Genomic DNA, 14,901 nt, shown 5'->3' on the forward strand with positions numbered 1-14,901 from the left:
TTCTAACAAAAGGGCTAAATCCTCAGCTCCCGAGTGATACTTTTTAGAGTGACTAGCCTGAATCAGCAGCAATCCCTCTGCTTGGTCACATATCTAAGTGAAGAGGAAGGTCTCCATGTATTCCAAGGGTGGAGGCTGGACTGGAGTCTTAAGCACTTTAGATATTATTTCTACATCTGAAGCCAAAGATTTGCAGGAAAGAATATCAGACCTCAAATAAGAACAAGGCAGCAAAGGGACCTTTTGCTCAGAGGTTTTCCTTGGAATATTGGGGCTCTGAGAGGCAGCTTAGTTCTTCTTCAGGGTGCAGATCCCACTGGCCAGTCTTGCCTGAAAAATCTGACTTGGTAATCTGTTCCCAGATCCTGCAGGATGCCTCACAGATCTACAATATGATCTGTCTAGAATGAAACATCGTTTCCCCCTAAATTTATTCCTACTCATGTATTTTCTGTCACAGTGAATTGCATCAACACTCATCCAGTTGCTGCAAACAGAAAACTGGGCATCATTCCTGATATTCCTCTCTCCACTCACTCTCCCACACCAAGTCCTCTCCATTCTGTCTCCTAACTATGGCTTGACTCCAGCACTTCTCTCTATTCCTACTGCTCCTTCTCATCTGCATTACTGCAACTGTCTCCCAGCTTGTCTCCTTGTCTCACTTGTACTCCCATGCCCCTTAGAACCCACTAATTATGTTAATTCCCTGCTTAAAATCAAAATGTATATAGGCTAGCAGGTCTTCCAAGGTCTTTCATGTGCTGACTCCCTCAGCACTCCCAAATTCACCCTTTATGATCCATGCTTACTGTATTAGTCAGGGTTCTCCAGAGGGACAGAACTAATACAATGTGTGTATATATGAAAGGATGTTTATTGGGGAGAATTGGCTCACACAATTACAAGGCAAAGTCCTGTCATGTTAGGCTGTCTGCAAGGTGGGAAGAGAGAAGCCGGTAGTGATTCAGTTCAAATTTGAAAGTCTCAAAACCAGGGACACTGACGGTGCAGCCTTCAGTCTGTGGCTGAAGGTCTGAGAGCCCCCAGGAAGCCACTGACGCAAGTCCCAGAGTCCAAAGGCCAAAGAACCTGGATTCTGATGTCCAAGGGCAGGAAGAGTGGAAGGAAGCATCTGGCATGGGAAAAAGAAGGAAATCAGAAGACTCGGCAGGCAAGCAAGGTTATACCACCTTCTTCCACCTGCTTTGTTCTAGCCATGCTAGTAGCCGATTGGATAGTGCCCACCCATATTGAGGGTGATCTTCCTCTCTCAGTCCACTGACTCAAATGGCAGTTTCCTCTGGCAATACCCTCACAGACATACCCAGAAACAAGACTTTTCTAGTCACCTAGGCATCCTTCAATCCAATCAGGTTGACCCCTAATATTAACCCTCACACTTAACAGTCTTTGAAAGTTTTTCTAAAATGGGGTTGGTAGGAAAGAAAAACATTTGCAATGACCTTTTTAAGACATCAAGAAAAACTAATTTCTCAGCTTCTGCTATCTCTTTAAATATGGAGGATTTGGCAGATAATTATTTTGCCTAAGAAATATTAAGAAGCCCTTTGGTTAGGAAGGAGAATGCATTAGAATAAATAAGAATGGAAGAGATTAAGACAAAAGGAGCTAAATTTCTCTGCTGAAAAAAGTAATGGTCAAGTTGAATTTTCTCTTTGATAACAACTGGAGACACAGAGGTGGGACCAAGACATGAGAACTGAGAAGAAATTAGGGTGGGTTTCCTCAGAGGGCTGAAGATGGACCCAAGTTTGGGGTGGGAGGAGGGGAGAGACAGGTAAGGAATTTTTGAAACTGTGATGTCTAATTTTCAAGGTGAGATTATTTATATACGTCTCCCCTCCGTTCCCCCTCTCCCAACTTGCCCTTCTTCCATTAACCCCAACACTCTACCAAACCTGCTACCCATAACATCATTATGCTGATGGTGACTTGGAGAATAAAGGAGAGGGGCTGTGTCCATATTGTGGGGACAAAGCAGACCAGAGTGCAGTGTGAGATGGCCCACTGCAATGACTGAGAACTGAATGGGGAGCAGGACTGTGGAGAGACAGCTTGAAAGGTAAATCTAGGGGTGGAACTTTACAGAAATACTGTGGAGTGGTGGAGCTCAACAGAAATACCGTGGCTATTCTGCCAACCTGAGGCCCTAAGTGAGGGTAGCATAGAACTCTCAGATGACCTATATGTAGGTAAGAAATAAACCTTTCAGCCACTGAGATTACTGCAGCATAACTTAGTCTAAGAACCATCCAAGTACTTAAAGTACTGTTGTAGGAATAAGTATTATAATTTATTTTTTTCTGATTCCAAAAGTAGGAAAAACAGAATTTTAAGAGGTTACAAAGAAGTAACAAAGGAAGCATTTTCCAATAAACCTGTACCAAACAAAAGAACCTGTTTGTTAAAAAGTGTTTTATTGCTGGAAATGTTCAAGCAGAAACTGCAGGATCACATGCAAAAAACACAGTAGAGAAAGTCAAGCAGACAGTTACAAACATTTGGTGGGATGTTTTTGAACTTTCTTCTAATTCAGAGATGCTAAGATTAGTTCTAGTTGCATAGGATGCAAAATGAAGTCAATGAAAGGCTTAGCTCATTCTGCTTGAAATGCTATGCAATGCAATGTAGCTTTGATAGGAGTGATGGGACCCCTTTAATTCAAGGTAGGATGAAGTTCTACCTCATTTTTCAATGAACAGTGGAACAAATAAATGATTCAGTCATTTGGAAAATTGCTCAGGATGTGCACTGTGATCATCACATTGTAGAACACTGAATTGATCTGCTGTTACAATCAGGTGCTTTTCTCTCTGTGTGCCAGCCCCTCCTTATTGACCCTGGCACTCACACACTCCTTACCTGGAGAAAGGAGTAGAAGAAAGCTTGCTGGGTTTAGACATAGAAAGAGGAAGAAGAGTGGTTCCTGGGACCTTGTATTTGAGGCTCATAACATTGCCTGATAGTAAGTACAGCCCACTAAATGCCTGCATTTGACATCAGACACTTACTCTTTTACCTTTGGAAGGAGCAAATAAAAAGGCAAAGGAGGCAGAAGCCAATAGAAGAAAAGAAGTGGGAGCAACCTTTTTAACACTCCCCTGAAATGGGAAAGAGGAGGAGTTCCCTTCTTTAGGGGACAGGGCACACATCCCATTCACCCCTTCTTTGCTCTCCATTAGATTTCCCATCATGCTTTGGTGAATTACCGTTCCCCCTTAAACTGCCAACCTCAAGCCTTTAAGATGTTTGCAATGTACTCTCTGGCTGGGGAGAAAGGTAGTGACCACCAGGCCTCCCTGAGCTGGAGGATGAGTCAGGCTTGACAGAACTCCGTCGGGGGCCTCTCGGGAGCAGGCAGTGCTGCTTACAGGAGCCTGTTTCTTCAATCAGCTAGCATTCCTCATCCGGGCAGTTGCAGAATTTTATTTTGACCTTCCTGAGACGGGATCCCAAAGGAAGAAAGACACAGTGAAGCAGACAAATAAAAACACTGTCTTTCCTTCTCTCCCTGGCATGAAGCAGGCTCATGACAGCTCTGATACAGCTGACAGAGGAACGCATCTTGGTGAAAAGTCAACAGATGAACCACCCTGCAGAAAAACTGAGACAGAGACAGAGTCCTTGGTGTGAATCAATAAGAAGGCCTTGACACATCTGTGAGAGCACAGCCCCTCAAAACTACCTACAAGCCAGAAAACCTTCTCAGGTTCTTACATCTCACAGAGCAGTTTAGGTATAAAATCTTCTAAAATGCATAAGCCTGACAGATGGTCTAATTAACCCCCTCCTTTTACAGAAAAGAAAATTGATGACAGATAAGTGACTTCTGCCAGTTCACCCAGTACAGGTTGGACTAAAATCCGGTTTTCATACCTCCTTGATTTCGTCACTACCACACAAACACAAATTATAGTAGTTATAAAGTATATAGTGTGTACTTTGTGCCAGACATTGTTCAGAGCACTTCATACATATTAACTCACTTAATCCACAGAACAACTTATTGTATGCTTATTTTACAGATGAGGAAACTGAGGCACAGAAAGATGAAGGAACTTTCCTGAAACTACACAACTAACACTAGGTAATCCTTCAACTATAGGAAGTTAAGAATCATAGCTTGTCTTAACTGAGCATCTTTTACAAACCCAGGCCATTTGTGTTTATGGTCTTTAATTCTTCACAATAACCATGACATGACAATATTATTACCATTTACAGGTTAACTGCCATTCACAGATGCCATTTACAGGCTGGGAGAGGGAATGTGACTTGACTAGACACCTGGTAAGTGACAAAGGTGGATCTAAACCCAGGTGTCTAATGTCATAGCTGATACACACACACACACACACACACACACACACGCATACACACACATGTATATGTTGTTGTTGTTATGCCATGCTACCTCTTAATAGAAACAGGAACTTAGAATCAAGGTCTCATGAGTCTGCTCTGTGTAAAATCCCCATTCTTTGAAACTGTAAACTACTAGAATCCTCTAAGGTTTAGTGGGCACACCAAACGATACAGAGAAAGAACCTGCTCACTGTTTCCACACAAAAGGATGCAAAGGCAAGTAGTCTGTGCATTGTCCCTGGGGTCCTCAGCTCTGTCGGTAGAATGCATGGATAAGTGGGTCTGAGGTATTGGGTTACTCCCTTCTACTCTTGTTTTATGATTGCCTTGAACCCATTAAAAGAAATGTGCTATGCCAACTTATTGTACACTAGCTTTTGTGATAGTCAGCTTCATGTGTCAACAAGGCTAACTGGCTAACAGTTCCCAGTTATTCAATCAAATAATAATCTATTTTATATATGTGGTTACACAGTTTATAATCAGTTTACTTTAAAGTAAAGAAGGTTTTGTGGTTCCATATGAATTTTAGGGTTGCTTTTTCCATCTCTGTAAAAAATGCCTTTGAGATTTTTATTGGAGATAACTTCAAATCTATAGATTACTTTTGTAGTATGGACATTTGAACATTAAGTGTTTCAATTCATAAACATGAAAGGTCTTTCCATTTATTTGTGTATTCTTTGATTTCTTTCATCAATATTGTGTAGTTTTCAGTGTGGAAGTCCTTCAACTCTTTGGTTAAGTTTATCCCTAAGTATTTTATTGTTCTTAATGCTATTGTAAAAGGAAGTGTTTTCTTTATTCCCTTTTCAGATAGTTCATTTTAAATATATAGAAAGGTTACTAATTCTTGTATGTTGACTTTGTATCCTGCAACTTTATTTTATCCTGAATTCCTTTATTAGATTTAACAGTTTATTTTCATGAAGACTTTAGGGTTTAGTATATATAGGATTATATCACTTGTAAATAGAGATAACTTTACTTCTTCTTTCTGATTTGTTTGCCTTTTATTTCATCTATCCTAATTGCTCTGGCTAGAATTTTCAGGACTATGTTTTTTTTTTTTTTTTTTGATGGAGTCCTGCTGTCTCGCCAGGCTGGAGTGCAGTGGAATGATCTCAGCTCACTGCAACCTCTGCCTCCAAGGGTCAAGTGATTCTCCTGCCTCAACCTCCCGAGTAGCTGGGACTACAGGCCCACACCACCATGCCCAGCTAATTCTTGTTTTTTTTTTTTAGTAGAGATGAGGTTTCACCATGTTGGCCAGAATGGTCTCCATCTCTCGACTTCGTGATCTGCCCGCCTCCGCCTCCTAAAGTGCTGGGATTACAGGCATGAGCCACCATGCTGGCCTGGTCTTCCAAGACTATGTTAAATGGAGATGATGAGAGTGGGTATACTTGTCTTCTTCCTGATTTAGTGGAAAAGCTTTTAATTTTTTTTACTATTGAGTATGATGTTAGCTGTGAGCTTGTCATAGATGGTCTTTATTATATTAAGGTACATTTCTTCTATACCTAGTTTGTTGAGTGATTTTATCATGAAAATGTATTAATTTTTTTTCAACCCAGAATAGCCAAAATGATCTTGAGAAAGAAGAACAAATCTGGTGACATCACATTTCCTGATTTTAAAATACATTACAAAGCTACAATAATTAAAATAGTGTTTATTGGCATAAAGATAGGCAAATAGACCAATAGAACAGAATAGAGAGGCCAAAATCAAAACCATGCATATATATTCAACTGAACTTTGAGAAAGGAGTCAATAATACACAATGGGGAAATGATAGCCCTTCAACAAATTGTGTTTGGAAAACTGGATATTCACATAAAAAATGAAATTAGACCTATACCTTATATCATACACAAAAATCAGCTCAAAATGGATTAAAGACTGAAACATAAAACATGAAACCATAAAGTTCCTAGAAGAATGCATAAGGATAAAGTCTTGACGTTGGTCTTGGCAATTATTTCTTGGATATAATGATAAAAGCACGGGTAATAAAAGCAAAAATAGACAGGTAGGACTACATCAAACTAAAAGGCTTCTGCACAGCAAAGGAAATAATCAACAGAATTAGTCGGCAGACTACGGAATGCCATAAAATATTTCCAAACCATGTAGCTCATAAAGGGTTAATTTTCTAAATAAAATAAGAAACTCCTACAACTCAATAGCAAAACAAACAAATAACTCAATTTAAAAATTGACATAAAGCTTGGATAGGCATTTCTAACAGAAGACATACAAACGGCCAACAGGTGTATATAAAGGTGCTTGGCATCATTAATTATCAGGAAAATGCAAATCAAACTCCAATGAGATATCACCTTACACCTGCTAGGGTGGCTAATATTTTTTAAAATGCACACACACAAAAGATAACAAGTATTGGTGAGGATGTGGAGAAATTGGAACCTTGGTACATTGTTTTTGGGAATATAAAATGGTGCAACAGCTATGGAAAACAATATGGAGGTTCTTCAAAAAATTTAAAATAGAATTACCATATGATTCAGCAATCCCACATCGGGGTAGATAGACAAAAGAAGTGAAATCAGCATCTTGAACAGGATGTCTGCACTCTCAGGTTCATTACAGCATTGTTCATAATAGTGAAGATATGGTAATAACCTAAATATTCACTGATGAGTGAATGGATAAAGAAAATGTGGCACATATACATACAATGGAATATTATTCAGCCTTAAAAAAGAAGGAAATCCTGCCATTTCTGACAACAGGGACTGTGTTAGTCTGTTCTTACACCATTATAAAGGAATACTTGAGGCTGCGTAATTTTCAAAGAAAAAAGGTTTAAGTTGGCTCATGGTTCTGCAAGCTATACAGAAAGCATGATGCTGCCATCTGCTTCTGGTGAGGGTCTCAGGAAGCTTGCAGTCATGGGGCAAGGTGAAGGGGAGCCAGCAAGTAACGTGGTGAGAGCAGGAGCATGAGAGAGTGAGGGAGGAGCCAGGCTCTTTAACAACCAGCTCCTGTGTGAACTCAAAGCAAGAACTCACTCATTACAGCAAGAAGGGCACAAAGCTATTCAGGAAGACTCCACCCCTATGACCCAAACACCCCCCACCAAGCCCCATCTCCAACATTGGGAATCACATTTCAACATGAGATTTGGAAAGGACGAATATCCAAACCATATCAGGGGTGAGCGTGGAGAACACTATGCTAAGTGAACTAAACCAGTCATAGAAGGACAAATACTGCATGATTCCACTTATGTGAAGCACATACAATAGTCAAACTGATAGAAGCAGAGAATAGTGGTTGCCAGGGGCTGGAAGGTGGGGAATTGGGGAGTTGTCATTCAATTAGTACAAAGTTTTAGTCATGTTAGATGAATAAGTTCTAGAGAGGTAATATACAACATAGTGCTTATAGTGAACAGTATAGTATTGCGCACTTCACAATTTGTTAAGTGAGTAGATCTCACGTTAAGTGTTCTAACAAACAAACAAATAAGTAAATTGATACAAGGAAACTTTTGGAGGTGCTGGATATGTCAATTAGCTTGTGATAGTATCACAGGTGTTTGCATATGTCAAAAGTCGTCAAATTATGCACATTAAGTATGTACAATTCTTTATATACCAATTATATTTCAAAATAGCTATTAAAAATTAAGTAAAGCAAATTTTTTTCAATAATCTGGATGGGCCTGATACAATTAATTGAAAAGCCTTAAAAAGAGCATTGAGGCTTTTCTGAAGGATAAATTCTACCTGTGGACAGGATCTTCAGCTCCTGCCCTAGAATTTCCAGTCTGCCCTTCCTGATGGCCTCATATACAGACTTTGGACTTGCCTAGCCAGCCCCCACAATTACATTAGCCAATTCCTTGTCATAAATATCTTAATATATGTACATCCTCATGGTTCTGTTTCTTGGGAGGAACTCTGACTGATACAACCTTCTTTACCTCTTCCCTGGTTTTCATGTAGTAACATTCTGAAATGAGTTTTCAGTGACACACAATTGGTCCTCTCATACTAAAATGCCAACATTTATTGAACACTCACTTTGTCCCAGGTGTTGTTGTAACCATTTGTCATGCTCTGATTCATTTAATCTTCAGAGTAATCCTCTCAGTGAGACATTATTATTATCATCCCTATTGAATAGATGAAGGAACTAAGAAACAGAGGGGTTAACCAACTACTGCTGCTATAGAATATCCAAGATCAGAAAACCAAACACTGCATGTTCTCACTCATAAGTAGGAGTTGAACAATGAGAACACATGGACACAGGGAGGGTAACATCACACACCAGGGCCTGTCGGGGAGTGGGGGGGTGCTAGGAGAGGGATAACATTAGGAGGAATACCTAATGTAGGTGACGGGTTGATGGGTGCAGCAAACCACCATGGCATGTGTATACCCATGTAACAAAACTGCATGTTCTGCACATGTAACCCAGAATTTGAAGTATAATAATACTAACAAAAAGAATATCCAGGGTGTTGAAAATGTGACTGACTTTGACATCAGAGTTCAAAGGATCTGAATCTGATTCAGTTTCTGGTGGGCAGAAACCAGCTGTCCAAACTGTGATCATCAAATAACATAACTGCTGCTCATCAGTGCACAATTCTCATAAAGGAAATATGTTCTTTTTCTCTTGGCTTTAAAATTTTTATTTTTTTAATGTTACAACTTGTCATTTTTTTTCAGGTAAAGCAGAAATATCTGTCAAATTTCTCCTGGCTCCTTAGTCATACCATACTCTAAGCTTCTATGTAATCCATTAATATTTGCTTTAACATATTGCTAATTACGTGGTAATCATTGGCTTGCGAGTATATCCACCACTTGAAGGACTTCTGATCACTGAGATTTTTATCAAGGTTAGCATAGTTTTGGGGCACAAGTAAGAACTCAGATAAATATTTGATGAGTAAACAAAAAAGGCTTTTCTCCCTGAGTTGAGTCTATGACAATTCTGAGTGTTTGGCCCTGTCTCTGCACTGCAAAGGGAAGGAAAGGTATTGTAATAAACTGGTTAATTATTATTTAAAGAAGGCAATCAAACTGAATAATATGCTTTAATGGTTGTCAACATGGGTTGTAGGCACAGGATCGAAGAGATGGGATTCTAGAAACAGCTTTAGGGATTGTAGAGGTTGCTGGGAGCTAGAGAGCAGGAGACCTGAGTTCTATTCCAAGCTCTGAGGATAATGCTGTGAGACCTTGGGCAAGCTTCTCACCTCCTCCGTGCCTCAGTTTCCTACTCTATAAAATATGTGTCTGGGAATGAGAATTGGAATGAATGCTCTCTGAGGTCCTGTCCAAAATCCTCCGGTTACGTGGCATTGCATCTTTATCTTTTTTTCAATCTTTGTTCCAAAGCCCGGGTTAATTATATTAAAGCAATAAAATTGTTAAATATCAATACCTGATAAATAATACTCCCTTTGTTTTATTTTGTTAGGTATCATTATGTCTCTTTGACAATGAAAAGTCACATGTTTATTGTCTCATGGTGATCCTCACCAGAGGTCCATGAGACGGGAGAGTCCATTTTTTATAGGTGATGATCCTGAAATGCAATAAAGCAACTGAAGGTGATTTATTCCAAAACACAGAGCTAGTAAGAATTGAATTAGGCTGTGAATCTGGCTTTATTTCTTCACATCCTGGGCCCTTTTCACTATACCACATATCTTCATAGTTTACTTCTGCTACGTACCTTTCCAATGGCACTTTTTCCTTTTTCTTTTTTTTTTTAACCAACTAATTCAAGGATGTCTGACCACATGGTATAAATATATATGTTTTAAAATTTCTCTTTGATAATAGATACTCTTTAAAATTACCCCCCCCCCAAAAAAAAAAAACCAATTACCCAAAGTGGTCAATTGAGGAGGAGCCCCACTGGGTTTATTTACAAAATGAATTTTAAATTCAGACCATCAAAATGAAAGGCTAATTGGGTCAGAAATGTAAAAAGCAAACTGTGTTCTCATATCACTCAGTCTAGAACAGTCTTCTAACTGTAGCTTTAGGAAGTCAAGCAATACTCTGTCATTTTATGGAGCTTTTAGGCAAATACATATAATCACAATTAGGTCCACCAATTATTAGGGGGTTATGAGAATTTGATCCTTAATTTAGTATTTGGAATGATGTATTTCTTTAAAACTTCAGTGACAACATTTGACACAAAATTAGTTTAATGGTTTGTAGAGGACTGTAAACATCTATGAGAATAATACCAAATATATATATCAGCTTGTTTAGAAGTTGTGACTTGATTAGGGGCAGATTTTGGCCAGTTGTATACATGGGAAGAGGGGTCAAGTTCCCTTGATTATTGTCCCTTAATTTTATTGTTTTTTTTCTTACTGTAGACTTGACAACAACCTTCTGACATCAACCTAGCTGCTAGGATGGTAGTTAAAAGAAACTCTTTCATTTACAACATGAACGCTCTGATTTGGACTTCTGAATTTGGCAGTGCTGAATGCCAAATGGAATGAAATAGAACTCTTCCTAGGAGAGGGCAGACCCTATAAGATGGCCATACCTAGGACCTAAAGGAAGGACAGAGTTTCTCAAATCAAAATTACATAGATATAATTCCAGAAGTGGTGATCTGGAATGGGGCCTCAGTCATGTTCATCCCTGGAATTCACCTTGGCTAGACTGGTGGGCAGTACTAGTGGAAATCTGTCTGTACAAGGGCCTGAGTATCTTCTGATGGACTCAATCTAAGGTGAAGTGAAAGTATTCTGGCAAGATGGGTCCAGGAAAAAAGGACTGGATGCTGGAGGGATGGGGCAAAGCTGAGCAAAGTCTGGTGACAATCACTCAGGTTTGTCCCCAGGCTCTGTCCCCATGGACTCATGTCTCAGTTCTAGGGAGGTGGCTATAAATAAAAGGCCCCTTTTAAGGGTTTTTTTTTCCCAAAACAGCAAGGAATATAATGACATGTGTCAAGAGAACAGAGGAAGTGATTTTGATGAAACAAGAGCCCCAGGAATCCAGTTTAGGGCATCCTGAGGGTTGATCTATATCTCTATGCAGTTGGGTTGCTTCTTGGGGGCTGAGGGTGAAAGGATGGTACAAATATCAGCATCTGGGATGTCCAGCAGTCATAGATGGCATTGATATTCACACACTAAGGTATCCATGCACCAAGGCAACAGCAAAGAGAGGAATGGTGCTGGAATTTTTGGGATCCATGTAACGTGACTCCTCTCCCTGGTTTATGGGCTAATGCTTCATGTGAGCTTCTAATACAATGAAAGTGAAGAAGGGCCCTTAGCTGTTATTAGCTTCAAAGGTAGTATAAACAAGAGATGATGCATAGGAGAAGGGTATGGCGTGATCCATGCCGTGAAGTAGCCAAGTGACCTGTAGATGAACATGTCCAAAGACCTGTTTTAAATTTGCAAGGAAATGATTGAAGGGTTAACTTTAAAGGGGGAGGCGCATCAGAAGTCTGCTTTACTTGATGGAGCAAGACCAAGTAAAGTGCAGGTCTTTCCACTAGCCTTTGTTTTAAGATTTATTCTTAATATTGGGCACACCACCAGTTACAGGCCTCGTAAATGAGTTTGTGCACAGTCATCCACCACTCATTTTCCCTGCCTAGCCTGTTCTCCCACTCTGACCCCAGCCTCGAGAGGAAACATGGAGCATCTAGGGCATAAAATCTGCATGGGGTGCTCTGTGCTATCTTGTGGTTATACCACCTTCCTTGTTAGCACCATGTGTCCAGACTAATGAGGCTTCCTCTAATCTTGAAACTCAGACCATATATTTAGTAGAAGGGGCTTCTCAAAGCATAAACTTCTTTTACAGACCCTGTCGCACCATTTACCTCTATGTGCTCCTTATGTCTTGCTCTGTATCTGATTCTAGACTCTCTGGCTGTAGACTTTGCTACTTTTCTTTTTCTTCTAAATCTGTTCTTAGTTTACATTTTGCATTTGTCTCACTACGTTTTCATTAATGGGGCAACACTTCCTTTTCCAAAATCAGAGAATTGGTTAAAGAAGTCAATACTTGCAGGAGAGAGAACACTTTGATGGTAAAAGGGAACTTGGTAGTGCTCTGGTATGGTGGAAACAGCAGCATTCTTGGGGTCGTTCAGAATTCAATTCAAATCTCCTCTGTTTCACTGGACAACTATGTAATCATCCTCATATCACTTTGCCTTTGGCTACTCAGTTCATTCACCTCTATGGTGGGAATTACTTTTTGTCTATTTGCCAGGTTGCTGCAAGGATGTATTATATGCACAAACACACATTTACACACACACATTTTTTTAAATCAACTACAATAAACTAGGAATTGAGCTGGCAATGAGAATATAAAAATGAAAGACAGCTTCATCCCTGAAAATGCTGTTGTTATAGTGCTGGTGATGGGCGTGCAAATAAGTAATAGTGATGCAGTGGAGGTGGCAAAAATGGAGGCTTGCACTAAGGGTTGTCTGGGAGTGTTCAATGCAGATAGGGAAGGCTTCTAAGAGTAAATAAACCTGATAGTTTATTTGCTGATAAGTAAATACTAGTACCTGATAAACAACATATGCAAGTATAATATTTCTTTATCTTATGTATATAGAAGAACAAATTACTAATATCAGACCCTCTCCTAAGCATAAGGTAAGGACAGGTAGAGCAGGAAAATATGCTGGGAGCCTGAAGGGACAACCGGATGGTGCAGAGATACTTTCTCTACTCTCTTGTTTATATGAGAGCCTGCACAGAATTGGAATGTAATCTGTTCAGTTAAGGCTCTCCTCTTCCCTCAGATTACATGCCCCAGAGATGGTGCAAGTATCTCAAAGCACTTCTCTACAGGACTTGTGCTATGCTTTGGTGAATGCCCTAGGAGATGTGGAGGATGTTGTAGAGAATCAAGGACAGGTCCGGGAAGGCACAGACTTGGGTCCCAGTGTGGTCTTTGATGTTAACCAGCTGTGAGACATTGGGCAGATCATTCTATTCTTCTGGGCCTCAGTCCTCATCTGTTAAAACTCTAATTTGTATTGGAGGAATCACAATAAAAAGTTTTTATGCCTAAGAATTTAGTATACCTAAGAAGAGTTGTTAAATTTCAGATTTCCAGGCCTTACCTCCAGAAATTCTGATTAACTTGTCTGGAGGGGGTTACAAGAATCTGCCTCTGAAGCAAGCAACTTGCCAATTTGGATGCATGTGGTCTCTGGACATACTCAGAAACACTACACAGAATACCCAGGAGTCTGTGGTTTGTGGCTATGGTGGCAATTATATCCTGGCTCACACTGTATTCTTCAATTCAACAACAACAACAACAACAACAACAACAACAACAACAACAACAACAGAAAACCCATCCATAGACAGAAAACAACAATCAAGGGCCATCCTGTTTCCTTAAGATAATTCAATGCAGTATTGCTGTAAGTAGGCAAATATAGTCCTAAAATGTTACTACACTCACATAAGCCAGACTAGGAAATGCTAGGAGGGGATGGAAGGGCAATGGATTTGTTGGCTTTATCGTGTCAGTTCACACATCTCTGCCCTTCTGGATTGCAGCCAAGCTAGGGGACATTCCACAAGAAGTATGTCACTCTTGGAAGCTTTCATTGGAGATTTATGGCCTTGGGAGGCTTGGTTAGCTCAGATAAGCCTCAGAGGCTCCCAAATGCTTGTCCAAACCTTTTTAACTTCACACCTCACTACTCTTTAGGAAGACTGAAACTCCTATGGTTGTGTGGGCAGAGTAAAGAGACAGGCTTTGACAGTGATCTATGCCCCAGGCTTTCAATGAGAACTCTATCTTCATTATCAGAGTCATTCTGCACTGGTTCAACCGGTACCACTCTCTTCTACCAAATTTACAGGTGTAATATCTATGTGAGAACCAGTTATTTTATTTGGGGACTGAGATGGGTGGTTGGATTCAGTAAACTTTATTACGTGAATTGCAAATATGAACACAATTCCTAGTCAACGCATAGATACTCAGTAATACAGGATGGACCAGTTGGCTATTGAGGTACGATGCATGTTACTTTTAACATCTGATGAAGCACTACTATAAAAAGTTCTGAAATTACAAGGGTCTCTCCTTTACAATTTTTTTTGGTTTTTGGACTCTCTGTCTCTATGACTTCTATATCTACCTGTCTGTATTTCCTAGACCTACTTTGAATGAGTTGGATTTGTTTCATAGTAGGAAGCAATCCTATTTGATGGTTTATTTTCATTCATTATCAAGTCTTTATTGAGTACCTACACTGTATTGGGAAATGATATAGGTGCAGTATATAGAAGAACAACAAAAAAAGATACCTAAGTGCAATTTAAACAGCAATAAAGATGGGAAGGTAGATGGACTAATCTCTACCTATATAAATCTTACAGTCTAGTGGTAAAAACAGACATTAATTTTATGTGGAAAAAATGAAAAATTAAAGTGGGCATCTATAATTAAATAATACAAAAAATTTTAATATATTTTTATAATAAAA

At 39.5% G+C, this 14,901-nt stretch overlaps 1 protein-coding gene across 4 annotated transcripts in view; it reads right to left on the bottom strand.

Moving 5' to 3' along the window:
* CPNE4 (copine IV) overlaps positions 1 to 14,901 on the bottom strand; it is a 518,534-nt gene that overhangs the window by 64,531 nt on the left and 439,102 nt on the right. The window lies entirely within an intron of this gene.

The sequence above is a fragment of the Mandrillus leucophaeus genome, unplaced genomic scaffold (genome assembly GCF_000951045.1).
Source record: "Mandrillus leucophaeus isolate KB7577 unplaced genomic scaffold, Mleu.le_1.0 Scaffold186, whole genome shotgun sequence".
Classification (NCBI taxonomy): domain Eukaryota; kingdom Metazoa; phylum Chordata; class Mammalia; order Primates; family Cercopithecidae; genus Mandrillus; species Mandrillus leucophaeus.